The following is a 24,711-nucleotide window of genomic DNA, read 5'->3' on the forward strand; positions in this document are numbered from 1 at the left end:
TGGCCTCTTTTACATGCCATGCTTTAGACATGATTCACCAGCCCGCTCACTAGCGAAATACAGTGCGGCCACGTGACTTTATATCCCTCAGTCGTCTGCCGCAAGACCTGCACGTAGAAAGAAAAGGGGTGCAACAGTGTCAGAGCATAAATTATAAACCTCGTGCAAGCGGTCTTGCGCCTGACAGCGCCAAGCGACGCGAAGGAGATGGCTGTCATGTTCGCTTGTCTCCCACAAGTCGTGCCCCATGCCTGCGATGACTTCTAGCGACGTCTCCCGGTGTGTCCGGTATGAGCGCAGCAATATAGGCACCAAAACTAGCGTGACGCGTGCTTGATTAAGTTAAGTTGATGTATTTTACTGCGAAAAGCAGTATAAAATATTTCTGAGGGTATTGCAGCAAGTTCGTATCCTTGCACGTATAAAAATTCTATTCTTTGTTTCTTCCGTGCCACCATCGGTAGTATTTGAGGAAAGTACTGCATCAAGTTCCCGCTTTGCGCTATTGGCTAGTTGCTCATAGCACTTCCGGGAGTAAAGCCACGAATTAAGACCGACAAACAGACCGAGCGATCTGCACAAGCGACGGCCCTTTCCGTCGCTCGAAGACGCCACTGGTCGCAGTCGCGCACAAGATCGCTCTCATGCAGTTTAGACTTAAACAAACAATTCTGAGTAAAAAACTGTAAACGCGCTTCGGTATAGGCATTTCCCTTCTTTCGAAAGGCGTGTGGCTTGCGAAAAAAGCCTATAATGACGCCAGTTCTCTCTCATATATATGAAAGACGTAAAGCACTAGGACGGCAGCCGACTAAGAATACATTTTTCACAGTTTTGCCGAGTGAGACCAAGCTGCTGCGGGTTATTCAGCGATGACTTCACTATGTTTGCTCTACTATTCCTACCGTGGTGCTGAAACTGTCCTAAAACCAAAGAAAGCTGAGCAAGTTGATAATGTTATCTTGGTATTAAAGGGCTAGTACAAAGTACGCATTTGTCTTGTGATATTTAGGACTGGTTAAACGCGCATGGACAAGGAGGTTGAGTGAGTGGTTGAGTGAGGAGGTTGAGCACTGAACGTACTTAACATATTGTAACCGTGATTATAGGCCCTTTCCGAAGAGAGCCTTTGTAGTCGAAATTACTGCTTCTGGTCTTTTCTAAACGAACGATGAGTGAATTGCACGCATATTACAATAAAGCCTGGAACAACGCTAGACAGCACTGAGAGATGTCAGCTTATGTTCTATCTTTTGTTTTCATCCCACTCAGAAACATATTCAAAATTTATATCTAAAAGCATAATGCGAAGGCTCTCGCCTTTCAATGTGTAGGATAAAATTGTAATAGGAAATTGCGATGATAGCGCCAATCTTTATAGTATAATGCGCTGCACGGAAGCCGGGCAGTTTTGCGAAGGCGAGCGCATTTTCTCGCACGAATCGCTGTACCCCGGCGGCCACCAGGCGACCTCGCAGCTGGCAGAAAGAATGCCGCACAAGTTTTCACGAGCGCTGATATTAAAGGATGCTTTCGGGTAAGAGAGATGCTACCCTCTCCTTCTTTCTCCTCGGCGCAGCCACTTCGCGCCCGTTCACATCGGGATCAAGTTTTCTGAAAAACTCCGTACATAGGATGTCTCGCGACTCGTTCACCTTCAACCTTCAATTTCACCTGCAACCTATGCACATTGCCTCGGTAGCCGAGATGGCAAACAAAACACTCGAAACAAACAAAAATTTGTTGTGACAACCGACAACCTTCGTCGTTTAATGCGTGCAGCCACGTTCTTGTGAAAGAGGGGCGGTTAACGCCCCACAAGTGGACATCGCGGTTAGGTATACAAACACCGTGACGTCATTGAATCGCGACTCTCGAAACTGCGCGCGCCTGTCTCGCCGTGTTCGTCCTTAACCGAAATAAATCATTATTCTGTGCAAGGCGGTCGTTATCTCAAATTTTATTATTTCATGACTCTTACTACGTAAGTAGCCGCATTTTAAGAACTTTTAAGACCTGCTTATCACTTGACGCCCGGAGTTGTGATAGGGATGACATCGCATACAGCTTTCAATGTACGCAACGCGTCCGCTTGAGTACGCTCAACGAGAAGCTGGGTTGCAACGTATTTCGCAGCTGCTTAAGGAAGAAAATTTGCCCCACCTTAACCATTCTGCGTCCACTAGGAAGCGCAAGCACTGACACTCGATTTTGAGGCAGAGAATGTGGTTCGAGTGCGACGCCTTTGTTGCATTAGCTAGCATCAAATTTTTCACCTACTTCGTTAAAGGACAAGGACACTCATCTCGTAAGCGAACGTTTTGGCTGATCTGTCTATACAACCTCAAAGGGGTTTATATAAACAAATCGGTAGTCTCACTGAGCAATCGCTCCTACACACCTCGTGTTGGTGTATCGCAGGGCACATGAAAAATAAACGCTATGAAAAAAACTGTTGCCATGACCTTGACGCAGAAACGACACCCGTTAAACACTCCATACTTAGTCGGTGGACAAATTTTACACATAGTGACAACCTACAAACACTTGTGTGTAGTTATCACTTTGGACTCGAAGTGGAATGACACGTGTCTTTGGTGGGAAAGAAAGCCGCGCAGAACCTTGGTTACAATGGGGCGTTGCTTGAGAAATTCACCACGCGAGACAAAAGTACTGCCTTTCAAAGCTTTCGTCCATCTGGTACCCGAGTATAGGTCCATCGTATGGGATCGACGTAACCAAGTTAACATAAAAAATGGAGAGAAAGAATTCAAAGAAGTGCGATAAGATTTGTATTCAATTCATTTAGCCGCTATGCATCATGAAGTGCGATGATGTCCCTAACCATTAAGGAATGGAATTTTATTTCTGCTGCAGCGGTTACCGACAACACCACAGATTCCTTCTTAAAACTGTTTAATGAAACTGTACAATTTTCTTTCTTTTGTTTCAGCCTGTCCTTCCGCGTGATTGCCCTCATGTGTTTTCTGATGCGTCGGCCACGGCTAAGCATTTTTACAAACCTAATTGCATTATGTTTTTCTGACCGGATGAACGTTTTGAAACGGCTTGACACGTGTAATATAAATATTATATTATTCTATTTCTCTGTCTCTTAATGTTCGTAAACTTAGAGCTAAGAGCGCTAAGACCAGTTCGCATTTGTTTAGACATTTTTCAAGCTGCTAGCGCTAAATATCGCGTTTCCCTATGTGACACGCTGTTCATGTTTTGCTCTCTATTTTTTTTGCCCACTGAGTGGTATTTCATTCTGCTCAAGCTTCGCACCTTGTACTCAATGCATTGCTCCTGCTATCTGTAACCACTCCTACTTAAAGACTCTCATCAGGGGCGGACAGTACTCTTCGAATAAATAAAATAAACAAAAAATAATACTATAGAAAGAAAGTTTTGCGCAGGATTTGTTCTTAAAAGCAGAGTAATCTTTGAATATGTACTGTAGACCTAGCACTGTCACCATAAAGTTTTCGTCAATGCTGATTCCGGTGTGGTCAAGAACATGGTTATAATTTTTGTTGGAATATCATGCACCGAAAAAACGCAATCTCTTCACTCACCTTCTGTTGCCTGGCTGCTTAAGCGCGGTCTGGCATTCCTGCACGTAGTAGCTTCCCCCGTCGACAACTGATGCGCCCGTCAAAAAAACCCCGGGGACTTGTGTCTGTAGAGGAATGGGAGAGAGGACCCCTTCCTCTATCTGCCACTGTAAAAAGTTGCCCCCTTCGTAGAAAGTGCTTGACATTCCAGTGAGAATTTCCCGTGACCAGTACAAAGGCGGCCAGTTACACTCGCCTGTCTGCCCCCTGCCTCGTATCTTTGGCTTTTTTTTTTACTCTTACCATTTTTCTGAACTACTCATTCACTCTACGTGGGAGGGGGGAGGAGAGGGAATATGATTCGGTTGTGCTCAGAGTCACGTTCCCCATAGAATCAGAAAGCATATGCCAATTTGCATTTTTTTTTCACGGTGCCACAGGCATGCACACTACCCCAGCAGATTCCTCACAAAACTTTTAGGAAGGGACGCGCGCATGGGCCACGCTGCTCAATCTTGGGAAATTGTAGCAGACGTGCCCGACTGCTTAAGAAAAACAATAAGCGTTAGGCCAGTACCTAAGAACATGGACCCCAACCTCCACGAGAGCAGAAGGCAGGCGCGAGCCGAATACGTGGAAAAGACATTCGCGCTACTAGAGAACACGGTGTACGCGGATGCTGGGCCACACCCACACTATACCATGTCACATGGGAATGTAAACACAATAAATCATTCCACCAACACAATAACCCGAGTGCGGAGCAATGGGAGAGTCGGCATACCAGCTGCGAGCTCACGGCCCAAAGGGCCTTAGTGCAGCACGCTAGTGAGGTAGCTAGGCTCAGTGGAGCCCTGGAATAGGGGCCCACCCTTGCTGGAAGAGGCTCCAAGTCACCGGCGCCCAAGACGACCGAGACCTCGAGACGCTAAATCCTTGAAGGAACCAAAATAAAGTTTCTCTCTCTCTCTCTCTCTCTCTCCCGGTAAAAAAAAAAAATATAGTGCTCTAACGCGCACTGCTGCATACATTCGCGTACGCGTTGAAACTCTGCAGATACTAGACCACATGGCATGTCCTCTATGACGCTCCACAGCTGGTAGCTCGACGGCGGTGTGGTGCCGAGAACGTGCGGAGCGTAAAACTGCAGCTCGCCTTCAAAGCTGAAAGCATCTAGGGCTTGGACCGCACTACTGAGTGGACCGGACAGTACCGACAGCCGCGTAGTTACCGCATTTCATTGATAAATTGCAAATTTTATGAAAAACACTCGACACTTCAAAAACTGCAAGAAGACTACGTTGCTGACGTTGTCCTCTTGCAGCGTCAGCGCTCACCTGCTCGGGGTGGCAACGAGCGCCTGACTTCGCGCGCGCGATAACACTGTGTCGATACGATGACCGATAAGACGCTCAGCTCACGCCAACGATTGCCCGCTGATTCAGCACGTGCAGTGTCTCGCTGAAACCATTTAATCACACCAGGCCGAATTATCGTACTGCTTCGGACTGTGTTCTCGTAGGCACCGACAAAACCAGCGTGCCGACGATCGTTCGACCGAATCTCGCGTGACCGGACGTCCAACCGAAAACGCTATAGCCACAGTGCCTTCGCTTGCGCATGCAGGGTGTGCCACGTGACTTTAGTCAAACTTTGGAAATATGCAAATTTATATATTTTATTGTCACACACTGCAGCCCCTGGTGGGGCTATAGCCGCAGGGGATAATGCAATATAATGCAAAATAAAAGAAATACAACAGGTAACAAAGAAAGAAAGTTAAGCGCAATGTTGAGGGAGCACAGACAAGAATTCGTTATGGGAGAGAACAGTTGGTTCTTGGTAGCGAATTCCAAGTTTCAATCCTTTGAGGGAAAAAGCTATACTTAAAGAGTGCGCGCAAGAAAAGTGTATATTGTTAAGCGCGTCATGTCTCCTACTAAAAGAGATTTTTGCAAAGGTCATGTATTCGTTACTGGAGAGGTGACAAAACGAATGAATAATGGCGTGAAAAAATTTTGAAGAATTAACATGTTGCTGTTCGGCTAGGGATGTTAGGTTGGGTGGAAATATGGCTGACGATGGTGAGAACTGATGGTCATAACGTCGGTAGATAAATCTAATGGCTTTCCTTTGGACGGCTTCAACTTTGTCTATTTCGTACAGCTTGTAGGGAATCCTAAACGATGCTACCATACTCAAGTATAAGGCGAACAACTGTTTTATATAACAGTAATTTAGTGTCGCGCGGAGAATTAGGCAGCGTATGACGTAAATAACCAAGTTTTTGTAGAGCATTAGTCGTAATGGAATCATTGTGCTTTGACCAGGACAAGTTAGTGGTGAAAGTAGCACCAATATATTTATATTCAGAAACGCGTTGAATGACATTCCCATTAAATGCGAAGCTGAAAAGGAACCGGCTAGCTTTATTAGAGAAATACATTACGATAGTCTCACGGAAGTTAATATTCATTTGCCATGTTTCACATCATTTGAAAAGTTTGACGAATAATTCAGTAAGGCCAACATGACAAAAGGGAGATGAAATGACGTCATATAATACGCAGTCGTCTGCATAAATTCGGGTTTTAGATATCTCATGTGGTACATCATTATTATATATTAAGAAAAGAAGAGCACCGAGGACCGATCCTTGAGGGACGCCAGATGACACATCCCCCACCGAGGAATTCATCGAGCATACGAATTGAGAGTGGTGAGAAAAAAAAAAAACTCTCTGTCCAGTTCCCTAATTGAGTGTTGTTAAGAATGGCAGTTAGCTTGCACAGCAGTTTTGAGTGAAGTGTGGTATCGAAAGCTTTGGAGACATCTATGAATATAGCGCCAATATGGATTGTGCTAAATCCGAGTCTAAATCCATGCTGTACATCAGAGAGAATATTATTTGATTCAAGAAATACCAGTGTGTTTGTCTATTATATGCTCTAGTATTTTGTAAGAATATGATGTTGCATATTGGCCGGGAGTTAGTAAGATGTTGCTTACTAATTGACTTATGTAACGGAAGCGCCTTAGCCATCTTCCATAACGAAGGTGTTATGCTGGAAGTTAGCGATTTATTGAACCTAAAGTAAGGTATCCTGAAGTCCACAACGCATGCCGTATGAGAAACAAATTCGGGATTTCATCAGGCCCTTCTCTTTTCTATAGATTCAAAATTTAGTATGAGGTTTAAGACACAGTCTCTGCTAAGATAACAATAATGGGGCAACTTGGATGAACATCTGAAAAAGGAGGAACAATGTGATTATCGCAAGGAAAAAGGGGCTTAAAGTATGCGCTGAAGGCGCTGGACGATAATAATGAATCACTAGTCGTTTCGCTGTTCACACATAAAGATCTACAAGAGCTGCAACGAGGAAATATGGAACCCCAAAGCTTATGCGGGTTACTTTTCAACAGAAGCGCCAGCTGCATGCCATACAAAAAGCCTTCAGCTGATTTGGTTTTTGTACGAAGGATCCTCCTTCGCCTTAGCAAACCTAGCAATGTGTACGGGGTGATGGGATTCCTTCAATCGTCTAAGTCTGCGAACATGACGTGAAAGATGTAGTATATCTCTGTTTATCCAAGAAATTTTATCCCCAAATTTGAGCTAAAATTTATAAGAAAGGGGCATCACCACCGCACGTCGATAGAGAGTGCAGATGAATGCCCGGTGCGTTGAAATCACCAAGACAAATAAAGTTGGAAGGACCCAGGTTGTGCATGTGCATGAATGTTTCGATTGCTTGAAGCGAGTCCACCGTTGTACATAGCTGGACATAACCGTAGTAACGTTTATTGCCGTCGCTTGGAAATACTCAGATTATCGTTTGCATTCGGCCTAATTGTCTAATCAAATTTAATTATTCAAGGAAATTGTCAAACCTTGTAATGAAATTGAAATATTAAATGCATTACTATAATATCCTTAAACATCAGTTTTTCTCTTTCCCAAGCTCTACCCCTGTATAAGAACTGCGACAGTGGCAAAGCTGTTATGTAGTCGATTCGCGACTGTGTCAGTTCTACCCATTATCTGCCTCCTCTTATCCTCCTCGCTAGCGATGGATCTAGCTCCCCTTTCGATTTGCACGTTAGTAGAAAGGTGAGCTCTATGATTTCTTAAATGCGTTTGCGGGGGGGTCACGGTTAGTTACAGCTGCGGAGACGCTAACGTGGTGACTTCCATGGAGCCCCAGAGGGCGTTGTGCACATGTGAGGCGATGGAAAAGTCCAAACGAGTTTCTTGCACCGCTTTTTCTCTTTCCGTGCTCTTTCCACGGCGTGCAAGAAAGCAACAGCATCCAGGCACGTAACTTTTCTATGCAAATGAGGAGGAGGGTGCTTTTACTAGTACAAATCTGAATAACCCCACCGTTCGCCATAAACACCAGTAAACCCGCAAAAGAGAACTTAAATAACGTGTTTCTCACTGGCACGCCTGTGAGATACACCTCTTCGTTACTTGGCAACCACGAACCAAATCAAATGGAATCGCGCATGAAAGATGGGCAGGAAGAAACTTGCCAAGAACAAGTTAACAAGCGAAAGTGCAAAATAATATTTCTAGTAGCATTTTTTGAAATAGCTCTGGAAGCATTACAGAGAAATGATTGTTTTTGCAACAATCACAGTTCTTTTGGATCCCTCGTCTGCTGCTCTACCAAGTGACAAAACCGACTCGCGTTGTTATTTGGGAAGTTACGTAATGATGCGTGGTCTCGAGTCCCGTAAAACCGCGTAGGGAGCAGGACGCTGTAATTCTAGACGTACTGCGTCCACCACGGAAGCTTAGAAAAACAGCCCCATTAGCACAACGGGGAAGTGGCTACGTCAGGCGGCTCGATTGATAACTGTAGAAGTGTCATTCAAAACACACGGCATTATTCTCCACATCCGGCGGCGGCATTTCACTATCTTCGGCATGCACCGACGTATGCGGAGTGCTCAACGCCTGCTTCAACTCCGCCGCGGGTGGGCCGCCATCGCACTACCATCGAGTTTAGCCCAGGTATGGCGAGTGCTTAACGGCTGCTTCAACTTTGCCGCAGGTGGCCGCCATTGCACTACCGTCGGGTTCAGTCCATGTATGGTGAGTGCTTAACGGCTGCTTCAACTTTGCCGTGGGTGGTCCAGGCATTGCACTACCTTCGGGCCAACCCGCGGCGCAGGTGAATCACTTTGCTTTTGGTTTGAAAGATTTGAGAGAAAAAACTCCTGGCTACGTGCCTGGGAAAGCCCAAAGGTTTACTTAAAAATTAACACTTCCAAGTAGAAGTTCCAAGAAAATGATTTATCGTCGCTAAAGTACCACAATAGACTCGTTAACATCGTGCGTAGTCGATGAAAAAATACATTTCTCCATATCATAAAGATGTCTGCGTAATAAAACATACCGTTTATTGTCTCTATAGTGCATACACGAGTGGAAGATTTGCATTTCCAAAAGTTTCTTTGCTCTCCAATGCGGAAACAGACATGAATTAATGATTGACTCATTGACTGAATCTTATATTGAATTCTTGATTCAGTCTTACGTCGATGCCATAGGGACTTGGCCTGTCTTCTATGAAGACGGTTGAAAGCTTTGCTCTGTTGACGGCGACTGCCAGCCTGCAAGACAATATTCAGAAAAGGTACTGAGGCATTATTACTAAGACATGTGCGCGAGCAATATTTAGGCAAACTGAATGCGTGTGCCCTATCGCTCCAAACAGAAATGTTGGCTATATCGCCAGCATTACCTTACTTTTCTCATATACGGGAACTCAATACCCAGTTACTTTCTACGCAGATATGAATTAATTAGTCATTCACTTATCTAGTTATTTATGCACAAACCTTGCGAGCGCTATGTTTAAAACGCACGTCGTAATGTTTTCAAAACATCACGACATTCTCAACCAATGGGACCACCTTCTTCACCATGACATCACGTTATACAGATCTCCCGGGGATCGAAACCTTAATTGTGAAAAATAATCATGGTAACATGTTCGGGGCGCCGCAGGGCTTGTCAGTATGCGGTATATTGTTTACGTCGATGATATTCGTTTAACATTAAAGATCAAAACTACACATTGACATGCGAGGTCCCTGCTCACAAACACAGCACTCTTTGCAAAGACTACACAAATCTCAAGCCTCAAGTTAGTTTGCTCACTTTTCTCGTTTATTTTTTTTATTTCCGCTCATACCGTTTGAATCATCGCACTGAAGTAGCAAGTCCTGCGTAACTTGGCTGGCACCTTCCTCTTTTATTAAAGTCTTTCTCTTTCATCCACGTGCAAGTAGGCTTAAGAACCAACATTATGCAAGCTATGTAATTCAGTGGCAATCTAAGACCGCAGCCTAATGAATATAATTGAAAAGGAGTGAAACAATAAAAAGAAAAAGGCACTGTTTTCTGTGTCCTCCCAGGTGTGATTGAAAGGCAACCCAAGCTAGTACAGACGTTTCACGATGCATAAGCCTCGTCACGTTTGCTGGATTCGCAACAATTGAAGCGCGGGATAGGCTTTGTAACTTGTCTCGTTGGATATTGCGGACTATACAGACTCAGCAGTTTTGCGGTCTAACTTGCGCCGCCCGTGGCCTGCATGATCTTAGGAAACAAAAGTATGGTATTTAGAAAAATTAATCCCAGGTTCATAAATACCTACCCGTTGGGAAGCTGACGATTCATAGTAGCCATCCCGCCCCCCAATACCATAGGGAATTTATAACAAATCTTCCTGCCGTTCATGTTGCAGCCGAATGACCCTTTTTTTTATCCAAAATTTTTTTGCTGACAGTTATTCATATTCACATTCCTCCTAATGCAGTAGACGAGCTGACGTCTGACACCCCACCAGCAAAATAAAAGGATGACAAGAAGGCCCTCGTACATGTTTCACATAGATCGTCTCGAGGCTGCAGAACGTCAGCTATCTTCAGGAAGCGGCGGACGTGTAGCCAGCAATCGTGGTTCAAGTCAGAGAGCTGACGCCTGGCACCAGGATCAGCAAGGCATTTCGCCGTCGCCTTGACGACACCGGTCATTCTCATAAACTCGTCGAAGCTCAAGTGGCCAACACGAAGCAGCGCGCTGCTGATCATCTTCTTGGCGGCGGCCTTGGTGACGTCAGCGCCTTCGCTCACCATTTCGAGCAGACGAGGATGGTCGTGCATCAGCTCGATTGAACGAGCGGCTTCGAGGCCATCTTCCTCGCCAAACACGAACTGAGCTGCGGCCAAGATGGCGGAGGCATTCCGTCTGGTCGCTTCCTGCGTGCAAAAGAATGAGCCGTTGTGGGGTTTAAAGCCGAAGAAACGTTGATGAGTTTGCAAAGCGTCAAAAGTTCCAAGCGCTTTACTCGTATCGGACAGCGTGAGCGAAAACGTAAGGAAATCTAAATGAGCTCTGCTTGAAAACTGGTAACGCAGCTCCAGAATCAGAGCAATTGAAAATCGCGAATAAGAAATTTTCGCAATGTGTGATAAACATTCTACTGTAAAGCAAAATCGACTGCAACCGTAAGATGCCGAATACAGTAAAGAATACAGAATACAGAATACACTACTGTTGTTGGGTGCACGAGGATATTGACTTTAAAATACGAACGAGTGTACACAAAAAAAAAAACAATACTTGTTCGCTGTATTCTTTTTTTTTGCGGGTGTGCGAATGCGCAGGCGTCAGGATTCTCATGAGCGATGCCAGATCTGAAGGCCACAGTGGGTCCGACATGCCTTGTTGTAAATGGAAAGGACTACGAAAGAAAGCATCTGCTGGTTCGGTAGCTTATAGGGCAGTGCAAAAAAGAATCGTACGTGCCTCACACTGGAGGACCTCTCACCCAGCCCCACAAAGGTGAGTTTTTGCTTAGTGGGTTTAGCCTTGGTAATATTCATTGCAAGTACAGGTTAGTCTCGTTGTCTAGCTATGTTGCGCCGTTTATACAGTCGTTTGGGCGCTGTTCATCTGTTTCCTGCGCGATAGTCTGCAGGAAATAGTCACCGCTAGAGAACGAGAGTGAGAACTACGATGATGGCGAGGACGTCGCAAAGCAGGGGCAGACGCAGCAGACGAACTTGCGACAGGAAGCTCCCACGCCAGCGAGCGCACTGGCATGCTTACGTCAGTTTTGCGCGTTCACGTGCCAAGTTTTGTTAGCATTTTTTCTTTGGTCCATCTCTTTGCTCTCTGAAACTGAAACATGGACTGGTCGCTACATACGAGACTTCAAATAGTTACTGTGATGTCCTGAAGCAAATGATGCTTCGTGCCGTGAATACTTGGTCATTAACTACTTATTGCAGCAGAAAAAACAAGATCGAAAATTTTTCATTCGCTACTCCTTTAACGTGCACACAGCTAATAAACTTTTATATTAGCAAAATTCCACACAGACTTCAAGAAATATTACTAGAGAAAACTAAGGGGCTGTTACCATTTAGCTACCCCAGAGAATGATGTTAAACATCCGCATTTGTCTATTTGTGTTCACTTGGGGCTTCTACCAACATTGCGGCGTAATCTGTTATGCTATTTCCTAAGATTCTCAGCGCTCACTTTTGTCCAACCCAGCAAACCAATTAGTCCCAGCAGATGCGCGTAATCATTGGAAATTCTCGCACTCATGGCGGATTGTGCTGATGGATATGATCAGCTTACAAAATCCAAAAACTGTTCGAAGTCACAAGTATGAAGCTCATAGGCCACATCCGTGCAACGGTCTCTCATTCCCATGCTGCTGGAGCCGCACTTTCGCAGCAAGACTAAATAGGCGTACTTCACTACTGGTACACTATAGTAGTGCACAGCTACTACTACACAATTACTACTGCACTAGTAGTGCACTAGTGCACACGTAGCACCAGATTTCTTCCAAGCGATCTGAGCAGAAAAACACTACACGGCGCGTAGTACACGTGCAGTGTCCTCAGTAGCTCATCATTTTACTTACGATCGGAAACGATTCAACAAAAGATAGCACTGAGACATACCAAGATGTCGGCCAGTGCGATGTTCTTCTTGGTGGACACTCCCGTCCAGGCCTCGGCCCTGTGCACCGAAGAGCTGCTCACCGGTCCATGCACTTCACAGTGCCCGGCCCTGAGGATACAGGCGGGAGTCATGGCGAATTCTGTGAGGCGGAGACTCTTGCTGGCACCATGCGCGAGCCACTTGAAGTCGTCGTCGGACATCAGTACTCCCTTGAGGTTGACCCTGACAAGTTTGAGGTTGGAGGCCAGCGCTCTCACTAGTTCCGATTGCACCTCACGATTCTCTTTTGTCAGACGGGTGAAAAAGGAACCGAAGTTTATGTCTACATCAGTAAGCGTGGACGGAGCTCTTATACACGCCGCCAAGGCGGAGAACACCCTGCGATCGAAATAATAGCACTTAATCCGGAGCGACGTTATGTGAGAGCAGCCGCCTACCGCTTCTAGAGCTGAGATAACTGGCTGCAAACTGAGCCTGCCATTGTAGTGGAAATGGGCCAATCTGATGGTTGCACTGCCGATTTGCGGGCATTGCTGCAGACATTCGGCGTTGGGCATGTAAGCCCCGCGGATGACCACTCGGTCGTTCAGTCCTCGCTCCTGGATGGTGGCGCAGACCCTGTCCGGCCGGTCGATTGCGGGCAAGGAGAGAACGACCACCGACTTCAGAGCGTCCGTTTCAGCAACTGCACCGAAGAACGCGTGGCATTCAGCTTCGCCGAAGCCCCGCAAGTCGATGCAGAGCTTGCTGAGTGGCAAGTTGGGTCTCCGCAGGGCTGCAAGCCAGGCCTCCATGCATGGCGCGGCGTTCGGATCTGGTAGCTGCACATCGCGCTATGGCAATCGCAGAAAGTCGAAGGTAACCTCAGGCTTCGCAGTGTGGCGCTCCGAAGTACCACTTCGGCGAAGAGGCTGACCACACCCACGCTGCCACACACATATAGAAAACACTTGTTAGCTCAAGAACAATAAAATCAAAAGGGAAAACAACACGAGAAAAATCAATAAAAAGGAGGACTACTTTAAAAGCTCACACTGCATACTCAAATTGCCGTTCCTTAACGCGAAGAAGAATCGCAGCGAAGATCATCCGCAAAGGACGTTCAAGGCGTTCACCATGATTTAGGTCTGCGAATTCTATGTTACAGCAAGTGCCGATTGACACTGACCACAGGATCGACAAGCTTTTCATACAGGACATACTGGTCATACAAGCCTCACAGCGAATCATGGCGCGTTATTAACCGTGTACTGCTCAACGACTGTTCGAGAAGGAAAGCTATATCAGTTTCTACATTTTCGTTCTTCTCCATGAAGAGTGCACATGTTAAAAAAGAATGATTCAACGTGTAATAGAATTTGATCAGACAATGTTTTCATGGGTGAGTTGGGACTGAGGAATGGGGGTCGGAGTAGCCTGATTTATCTTAAATACCGCGCTGGAGCGAGAGTATTTGATCGACGTCAACTAGAAGTGGAATCACCTGCAGACCGTTTGTCAACAGTTATTATCATTAGATTTAAGATTTATGTCTTTCTGGATGGGCCTGTTATAAAGCTAGCTCCCGAAGGTAGACATTGGCCGCAACACAAACACACGTATATATATATATATATATATATATATATATATATATATATATATATATATATATATATATATATATAGAACGGAGGTTAACCAAGGGGCCTCATTTTTATTAGTCATATCATCAGACGCCAACTAACACTGACACCAAGGACAACATAGAGGGAAGTACTTTCGGCTCTTAAATGAACTAACGAAGCGACAAAATCATGGAAATTAAAGTGGATTAAAAAAGAACTTGCTGCAGGTGGGAACCGAAACCACCACATTCGCGTTTCGCATGCAATACTGTACCAATTGAGCTAAAACGGCGCCATTTCCGCATCCAATTTCTTGGGTATCTATGTTTCCTAGTAGAAACCTGGGAGTGTTCTCCAACGCCACCACTCACAGACCTTGGCGGTGGACGTGGAACATCCTTTTCAACCGCAGGCGTCACGAGAACGTGATCTTTTCGGGTGAAGGAAACTGGTCAATAAACCCACACATGCTGCCTGAAGGCATCAATGTTGCCGGACTCGAGACCCTCGTTATGTAATAAACGAGAGGAAAGGGAGTTACCAGAGAGGACCGATGTGTATAAGTCATATCATAAGAAGTCAACAAACACTGACACCAAGGACAACACGCGTTAGGTGTGCCCTCGTAAAATAAAATCTTCAGGTATCAAATTCACAGTAGCCCAAACATATTATACATTACATCGGATATTACACGGTTAAGATGTATCAAAAATATCTCGCTTCACTGTGGCCCACTGTGGGGGTCATTGCCCCGTGCTCTTTCATGGAACCGAGGTGGCTGCCCAACTGGGGCGCCTACACTGCCACTCAAACCTGCTTTTACATTTGCATAAAGAAAGTCGACTCACCGTTGTCAACAAGTCAAAGAGTGTATTCTTTGACTCCGCTGACAACGAAAGTCCCGGCAGGAGTGTTGCTAAATGCCGGAACGATGCAGCGTCGATCCATAATACTATGCCAGCTATACTTACAATTCTCGAGTCATCAGAGCGAGGTCCGCATTCAGTTCCTCCAAAGAAGTCATCTTGCAGAACACATCGATAAGTTCTCTCAATAGCAAGTCCCAGTCGGAATAGCCATCCGATTTTAGCGTCAATTTTCGCAGCGCTGAGTCTTCTTTCGCAAGGTAGCGGGCGAAGAGTGCGTTGGAAGCTTCGTTGCGGTAACCGAACACACATTGTCCGACGCGCAGGTCAGTGATAGTTTTGTTTCTTATGAGAGCATGAATGAACGAACTCGCCTGACTAGGGGACATCAAAAGTTCTGCCACGTCGAGAGTCGTCAGGTGATGCCTGTCTAGATCCAGTGATGTCCCAAATAAACGTGCCCTCAGTCCCCTTCCTTTCTCGAAATCATGAACCTTGAAAGCAAGACTCTCGAGATGCGAGAAAGACTTGATCACCTCGCACATGAAAGCTGCGTCGTCTGCTCTCATTAATGTGCCGAAAACGGCAACGCTTTTCACAGAACAATTACGTTTTACTACAGAAAGCAAAGAACGGCGATGCTTCGAGCTCGCGTTGAATTCTATCGCTGTGATGCAGCGATGCTCGGCCAATAGACGTTCAACAAGATCCAGAGGCTTCAATCTGCGCAAGTCTTCGTCTAAGCAGGACAGGAGATGCCCGCAGGTGCTTGCCTCGACGACGGCTATAAGGGCGTCGCCCCTGGTTTTTCCTCGCCTGTCTTCCCGAAGCTCAAGGCAGGCGTCTAGAAGGATTTGATTTAGGCCACGACGGTGCTCCAGTAAGTGACAGCTTGCCCCAGCTGTCTTTGTGCATGGGATGTTCTGCACGTGTCATTCCATGCGCCTTTTGGCTGTTGCAGGTCTGGCGATGATGGCATCTTTTACATGCATTGCTTTAGACATGATTCACCAGCCCGCTGACTAGCGGAGTACAGTGCTGCCACGTGACTTTATATCCGTCAGTCGTCTGGCGCAAGACCTGCACATAGAAAAGAACGGGGTGCAACAGTGTCAGAGAATAAAGTACAAAACCCACGCAAGCGACCTTGCACGCGACAGCAACAAGCGACGCTGTGAAGACGGCTATCGTGTTCGTTCGTCACCCAGAAGTCGTACCCCATGCCTGTGATGACTTCGAGCGACGTCTCCCGGTTGTTGCCGGTATGGGCGCAGCAATATAGGCACCAAAACTAGCGCGAAACCTGCTTTATTAACTTAAGTTGATGTATTTTACTGCACGAAGCAGCATAAAATATTTCGGAGGGTCTTAATTGCTGCAAGTTCGTATCCTTGCACGTATAAAAATTCAATTGTTTGCTCCTTCCGTGTGACAATCGGTAGTATTCGAGGAACGTACTACATCAAGTTCCGGCTTCGCGCTATTGGCTAGTCGCTCATAGTACTTCCAGGCGTAAAGCGACGAATTCAGACCGACGAACAGACCGAGCGATATGCTCAGGCGACGGCCCGACCCATCGCGCGACGCCACCGTTGGTTGCTGTCACGCGCGAAATCGCTCTCATTGTATTTAGCTTTAAACAAGCGCTTCTGAGTAATAACATTGAACGCGCTTACGTTTAGGCGTTTCCCTTCTTTCAAGGTGCGTATGGCGTGCGAAAAAACGCCATAATGACATCAGTTCTCTCTCATATATATGAAAGACGAAAAGCAATAGGATGGCAGTCGACTAAGAATACATATTTCACAGTTTTGCCGAGGGAGACCAAGCTGCGGCGAGTTATACAGCGAAGACTTCACAACGTGTGTTTTACTATTTCTACCGTGTGGCTAACACTGCGCCGTAAAATGAAAGTAAGCTGAGAAAGTTGATAATGTAATCTTGCTATTAAAGTGTTATTACAAACCACGCGTTTGTGTTCTGATATTTAGGACTGGTTAAAGGTGCACTGACAAGGAGGTTGAGTGAGTGGACACAGAAGCTATGCCAAAGCACAGGCGTAAGTATGTATTCAGTGTTTATGCTTTCGCTCGGGTCGTTTTCTTCCGTACTTAATGTAATCGCCCTTTCGTACGACGAATCTACTGTCAGCGTCACTCGATTAGAAACTGTCAATGTACGAGACATTCCAGTTATCGCATGATGTTGGCTGATTCGACCCATATTTTCTGCTACACGACAAAGTCTTGAGATACCCTTGTCTCGCTTTCTTTCTCTCCAAAATCTGGGAGCTGCTGCTACTTTGTTGCGGCGATGGATAAAGAAGCCCTCGGGGACCTTCCTGGCGCCCAGCCATCTCACCGGGTCGCGTCTAGGAAACGTGGAAATTCGTCAAGTGATGCGGACGGCGAGGCAATCGAGTTGTACTCTGACAGCGTCGACTCGTCCGACGACGATTTCACGTTTGTCATGAGCCGAAGTGCAAAATGGAGGCTGCTACGGAGGTCACCGCCGCCAAGTGTCTCCACCTTGAAGACAACACCAAAACGCTGGCCGTACACAATGCTCTTCATGCCTGTGGACACAGTGTCCAATCTGCGACTCCTAAACACGCAAGTCCTTTCTGCGTTTCTTGAGTGAATCGCGCCAAACGAAATAAAAGGCGTGAGGATAAACGCACGGAAGAATGTCCTTGCAGTAGATGTTCTACACCGTAGTGAACTGCAAAACATTTGACGCGTAACGGAGATCGACAAAGTCAAAGTGCGATCCATGATTCCTACAGGCTGCAATCACCCTGTCGGCGTCATTTATGATGTCGATATTTCTATACAAACACACTACTTACCAATATTAATAAAGCCAACTACAGTAAGCACTCTTATCACGCACATCACAAGACTTGGCCATACACGTTGCCTGAAGCTAAGGTTTGAGGGAGACACCATTCCCTCGCACTTCAAATTTGGCCATGTCCACCATCCAGTCCGTCCATAGGTACTGAAGCCCCTGCAATGCTACAAATACTGCAAGATGAGACACGTAAAAGGTGTTTGTAGGAATAACGTCATGTGCCCACGGTGCGCTGAATCTCATTCAGCAGATGCCTGACGCGCAACTGTGTTAAAGGGGTCTAACTTCCATGCTACTTATGAGAGCTCATCCAATGATTGCCCGCAGGTGAGGAACGAGCGAGCAGTACTCAAACGTATGATACCGGACCATTCACCACATAGAGAGGCTGCCGCTACTCTCAGGCGATTACATCGCCACCGAAGAGCATCACGAAGAGTTGCACCTACCGAAAGATAGACACCAGCTTTCGGCAAAGCGGCTACCATATCAACGCCGACTTCCACAAAAACGGACACTGCGAAAACGAAGAATGGGTCAAGACTCGCACATCCCTGTTCGTGAGGTCCTCAATGACCTCAAGAACTGCGGATGTGACGAGAACTGAGGATCTCCAAGACATAGCGACGTTGTAGTAACTTCTGGACGCCATGTGCATTCTACTGAGCAGCATGAGAACCCTGTCGGCACAGAATGCACTGTAAATTCTGGACACCTTGAGTCCTGTGTCTCCTGACGAAATAAATCAGTACCTTTGCTTAACATTGAAGAAGAAAAAGCTCACGTTGACAATTTTTGGATCCTACTTATCTCCAACAAGCCGTCTAGACTATGAGCGCTGACGGGGAACCTTCGTTTCACGTTCGCTTTCGGAAAGATTGCACTGGCTGTCGGATTTAGAAACGCCGGGTAGCCACGACATCCAAACCTATTTGAAGATCGAAGGCTTGACTAGCTCCAAGTCCTCCAGAACCGTTCAATGCACCAATTGGCCTAAATACAATGTAATCATGGAAGACTGTTGTCGTGACGACACCTTCTATAACCTACAGGGTGCGATAAATGATGCCATATATACAAACACGCATTTGCTTTTGAAGTGTTCTTCGAGCACCGATTTCAACATCGAACTCGCGAAACTTCGAGCACTTCGCAGTCGTGCGGAACGAAGATATAGACGCACAAAGTCCAATGATGATTTCAGAATGACTAGACGAACACAAAAGAAAATACAGCGTCACATGAACAAGCTGGCATCGCGACAATGGGTATCCTTATTCAGGTGCCTGGATCCGCGAAAACCTTTCTCGCTTTTATGGAGGACTTTTCGGGGCCTTCGCACAATCATTGCTCTGCGCCAGCCGTTTACATCTCCGGCACTCCATCTACAATGTAGAGATATTGACGTCGCTAATGCTTTCTGCACAAACATTGCTTGTGTTGCATATTCCGATGGAATGGGTGCGGGAACGCTCGACCAGCCACTGTGCTCACGCGATCCTCGCATGGAATTCCCTTCTTGTATGGAAGAACTGGAAGCGGCGCTGGCTATGTCTAGATGTTTTTCAGCGCCAGGACATGACGGCATTACATACCGTGCTCTGTGTAACCTAAGAGACCAAGCATGGAAGGCACTCTTGCTCCTGTACAACGACTCCTGGCAGACGGGTACGGTTCCGCAAGAATGGAAGTCAACTCGCCTCATTACACTTCTCTAAGCTGGCAAGTAGCCTTTGGACATTTCCTCATGCCGTGCGATCGCACTTGCTAGCTGTGTCGGAAAAACAATGGAGAGAATTAGTTTAACACATCTTGAATGGTACTTAGAGTTCTGTGAAATCTACCCAGACGCTATGGCGGTATTCAGACGTGGCCGTTCGCCAACAAACAACGTTGTTGAAGCCCGTGTTTTCTCCGTGGTGTTTGAGCCATCCACAAGTACATATAATGATTCCAGGACTGCAGGAGAAGACAGATCTATGGGCCCCTGTTCTAAAAGACCTGAGCTTACTTCTGCATGAAAAGTACAGCCACCAAGTACACATCTATACTGATGGATCGACTACATCGTCCAGTTCTGGTGGTGTGGTGGTAATACCAACGCGAGAATTAACACTACGGTTCAAGACATCGCATGTCAGGACCTCAACGGCTGCAGAACTAACGGCTCTGCGGCGTGCACGAGAATTCTGTGATTCTGAAGGATCTAGAAAATGGGCTGTGTTCTGTGATTCAAAACCTGCATTACAGTGCATGCTGTCAGTTCTCCGACGGAGATGGCATTTGCAAATGACATACGAAATCGAGAAACTTCACCATCACGTCCAACAAAAAGGTCGCGAGGTTGTTTTTCAATGGGTACCTGGCCATTGTGGAATCAGTGGCAATGATCCCGCCGATAACGCTGCTCGCACAGCACATCAAGAAGAGCACAGCGTTCCAATTCCGCTTTCGAGGACAGGCGCCGCAAGGCAGCTTCGCCACCTGGCAGGCAGTCTCTCACTGACCGAGTGAAACTCGTCAAACTTACGCCATACATGACTGCATCAATTGAGCCCCTCACTTCATCTCGGACCTTCACTCCGGCTTCCTCGAGGGGAAGCTACGCTTCTGTGTCGCCTTTGGTTGGGAGTTGCTTTCACAAAGGCATAGTATACATTAGTTGGAGTGAACAACAGTGCACCATGCGAGGTGTGCGGCACCTAAGAAAATATATACCACCTCCTGTGCCCCTGTTCACGATATACCAGCCAGAAAGACAAGAACTTGCTAACGCTCTCCAAAAACTGGACAATCGGCCGCTTTCTGTGCAGGTGACTTGAACCCGCTTGAAAACTTGAACCCGCTGCGATGGGCCGGGGAGCAGCTGCGCTCCGCTATCGCGGCGCTGCCACCACCGGCGTGGGCCGCTGTTTGCTTTCGCCGAGGATAAAGAGGGCAAGGGAAGCATGTCTCCCAAGCGACGGTTTGCAAGTAACGCGTCGATCATGCCGTTTGCAGCGTATGCTGGATGAGCGGGCGGGGGTCTCTGGTGGCCGCTGTCAAACGCGAGACAATCTAAAGAAAGGTTGCACCATTTGGAGTGTGCATTTGCCACAAAACGATAATCGTCATCTGTCTTGTCCACATTTCCGGTCTTTAACGAGCCCGGTACTTCACAGTAACTAACGCCATGCGCGTTATCAGCATCTCATAGCATTTCCGACAGGATAGTAACGAACGCACCGTTTTCAAGAAAGGAAACGCAAGCAAGACAGATGACGATTATTGTTCCGTGGCAAATGTACACCACAAAGTGTGTAAACTTTTTTGAGTTTGTACAGTCGAAATTTCGCAGTTATGGTAATGATGAAAATGCTTCTTCCAGTGAACCTGTGACAGCGATAGCACCACCGGTGTCATGCCTCCACTGTGCGAGAATCCTATAATCTCGGGGCCGTGGTCAACATTACGCGATTCAAACGCCCGATGCCCAATGCAAAGGCGCGGAACTTACACTCGCCTCATCTGTGCCTGAAACTATTAAATTATGGGGTTTTACGTGCCAAATCAACTTTCTGATTATGAGGCACGCCGTAGTGGAGGACTCCGGAAATTTCGACCACCTGGGGTTCTTTAACGTGCACCGAAATATAACTACATGGGTGTTTTCGCCTTTCACCCCCATCGAAATGCGGCAGCCGTGGCCGCGATTCGATCCTGCGACCTCGTGCTCAACAGCCCAACACCATAGTCACTGAGCAATCATGGCGGGATCATGTGTGCTTGAAAGTGGGTCCTAAAGACAATGAGCCACTATACATGAAGATATCAAAAAGGCCGGGTTGTGGGCACTTTCCAAAATGCCGAAGGAATGCGTCTAGCTCAATCGGCTACTCAGGCAGGGCAACCGTCTGCGAGTCCCCAAAAGTTTTCATAATCTCACCATGGGTTTTTTTAAACAACTTCAATGCCAAACCCAATTTTGTGGTCGTTTCTTAGTGGACAAGTACACTGAACGTACTTAAAATATTGTAACGGTGATTATAGGCCCTTTCCGAAGAGAGCCTTTGTAGTCGAAATTACTGCTTCTGCTCTTTTCTAAATGAACGATGAGTGAATTGCACGCATATTACCATAAAATCTGGAACAACGCTAGACAGCACTGAGACAAGTCAGTCTATATTCCATCTCTTGTTTTCATCCCGCTCACAAACACATTCAAAATGTATATCCAAAATCATAATGCGAAAGCTCTCGCCTTTGAATGTGTAGGAAAAAATTGTAACAGGAAATTTCGATGATAAGGGCAACTTTTACAGCATAATGCGCTGCAAGGAAGCCGGGCAGGTTTGCAAAGGCGAGCGCATTTACTCGCTGATTTGCGGCGCAAACCGCCGCAAACCGGCGGCTGCAAGACGACCTCGCAGCTGGCAGAATGGACGTAGCACTAGTTTTTCACGAGTGTGGTTATCAAAGGATAATTGAGGGTAAAAGAGATGCTACCCTCGACCACTTTATCCTCGGCATAGCCACTGCCATGACCGTTCACAGCGGGTTCACGTTTTTTGACCAAGTCTGTACATAGGTCGTCTCCCTACTCCTTTCCATTTCTCAGCGCAAGATTTCACCTGAAATCTACGTGCATTGCCTGCGTCGGCCAAGTCGGCAGACAAAACACTCGAAGCAATCACAAATGTGTTCTGATCACCGACAATCTTCGTCGTTTAATGCCTGCAGTCACGTTTTTGTTACAGCGCGGTGGTTGAAGCCCAACAATTGGACATCACGACTTAGGCAAACGGACACTGTGACGTCATCGAATCGCGACTGCCGAAACTGGGCGCGCCTTTATCGCCGTGTTCGTCCTTAACCGAGTAAATCATTAAGCGGTGCAAGGGGGTCGTATCTCAAATTTTATTATTTCACGGCTCCTACTACGTAAATAGGCGCATTTTAAGAACTTTTATGACCTGCTTATCATTTGACGCCCGGAGTTTTGATTAGGATGACATCGCATACAGCTTTCAATGCACGCAACGCACCCGCTTGAGTACGATCAACGAGAAGCTGGGTTGCAACGTATTTCGCAGCTGCTTAATTAAGAATATTGCCCCACCTTAACCATTCTGCGTCCACTACGAAGCACAAGCACTGACACTCGATTGTGAGGCAGAGAATGTGGTTCGTGCGCGACAGCTTTGTTGTGTTAGTTTGCATCAAATTTTTCACCTACTTCGTTAAAGGACAAGGACACTCATCTCGTAACCGAACGCTTTGGCTCATCTGTCTATACAACCTCACATGGTTTTATACAAACAAATCGGTAGTCTCGCTGACCAATCGCTCCTGTACACCTCGTGGTGGCGTAGCGCCGGGCACATGAAAAATCATTGCGATTATAAAAACTGTTGCCATGACCTTGACGCAGAAACGACACCCGTAAAACAAACCCAATTTAATCGGTTGACAAATTTTAGACATAGTGACAAGCTACAAACGCTTGGGTGTAGTTATCACTTTGCACTTGAAGTGGAATGAGCACGTGTCGTTGATGAAAAAGAAAGCCGTGCAGAACCTTGGTTACACTGGGGCGTTGCTTGAGAAATTCACCCAGCGAGACAAAGCTGCTACATTACAAATATTTCGTCCACCTAGTAGCCGAGTATAGGTACATCTTATGGAATCCACGTAACGAGGTTAACATAAAAAAATGGAGAGAAAGAATTCAGAGAAGCGTGATAAGATTTGTATTCAATTCGTTTAGCCGGTATGCATCACCAAGTGCGATGCTCTAGACAGAATTATTTACCCTACAAAAACGACGATATAAAGGAAAAATGAAGTACAGGTATCTTCTTAATCACGGAAAACTACGCATTGACAACGACACATGTAGTTAACCTCTCACTCGTCGATTCACTCGGCCTAGCCGCGCTAAGAAGCTGAAAGGCCACTACTGCTAAACTTAAGCGTTTAGAAATTGATAATGTCCCTAAGCATTAGGGAATTGAATGTACTTTCTGCTGCGGCGCTTACTGACGACACCATTGATTCATTCTTAAAACTGCTTATAGAAATTCTAGAAATTCGTTTCTCTTGTATGAGCCTGCCCTTCCGCGGGATAGCACTCATGTGTTTTTAGATGCGTCTGCCACGGCTAAGCATATTTACACACCTAATTTCATTATGCTTTTCTAGCAGCATGTATGCTTTGAAAGCGCTGGATACGCGTTATATACATATTATATTATTCTGTTTCTCTGTCTCTTAATATTCGTAAACTTAGCGCCAAGAGCAGTTCGAACATGTTTACACATTTTTCAAACTACTAGCGCTAAATAGCACGTTTTCCGAAATGGCACGCTGTTCATGTTTATCACTCTCTCTTTTTTTATTCCCATTCAGTGGTATTTGATTCTGCTCAAGCTTCGCACCTTGTATTCAATGCATTGTTCGTCATGTCTGTAATCACTCCTGCTTATGGACTATCAACAGGGGCGGGCAGTACTCTTCAAAAAATTACAGAAATAGAAAAATGAAAGTAACCAAAAAAGCTTTGCGCACGATTTGTTCTTAACATCAGAGTAATCTTTGAATATGTACTGTAGACATAGCACCGTCACCACCAAGTTTTCATCAATGCTAATTTCGGAGTCGTCAAGAACATCGTTGTAATTTTTGTTGGAATATCATGCATAAAAAAAACGCAAACTCTTCGCTCACCTTCTGTAGCCTGGCTGCTTAAACCTTGCCTCGTACTCGTGCCCGTGGTAGCTCTCCGCGTCGACAACTGGTGCACCCGTCCAAAAGACCCCGCGAACTTGTCTCTGGAGGGTAATGGGAGA

Source organism: Dermacentor albipictus, chromosome 8, assembly GCF_038994185.2.
Source record: "Dermacentor albipictus isolate Rhodes 1998 colony chromosome 8, USDA_Dalb.pri_finalv2, whole genome shotgun sequence".
Classification (NCBI taxonomy): domain Eukaryota; kingdom Metazoa; phylum Arthropoda; class Arachnida; order Ixodida; family Ixodidae; genus Dermacentor; species Dermacentor albipictus.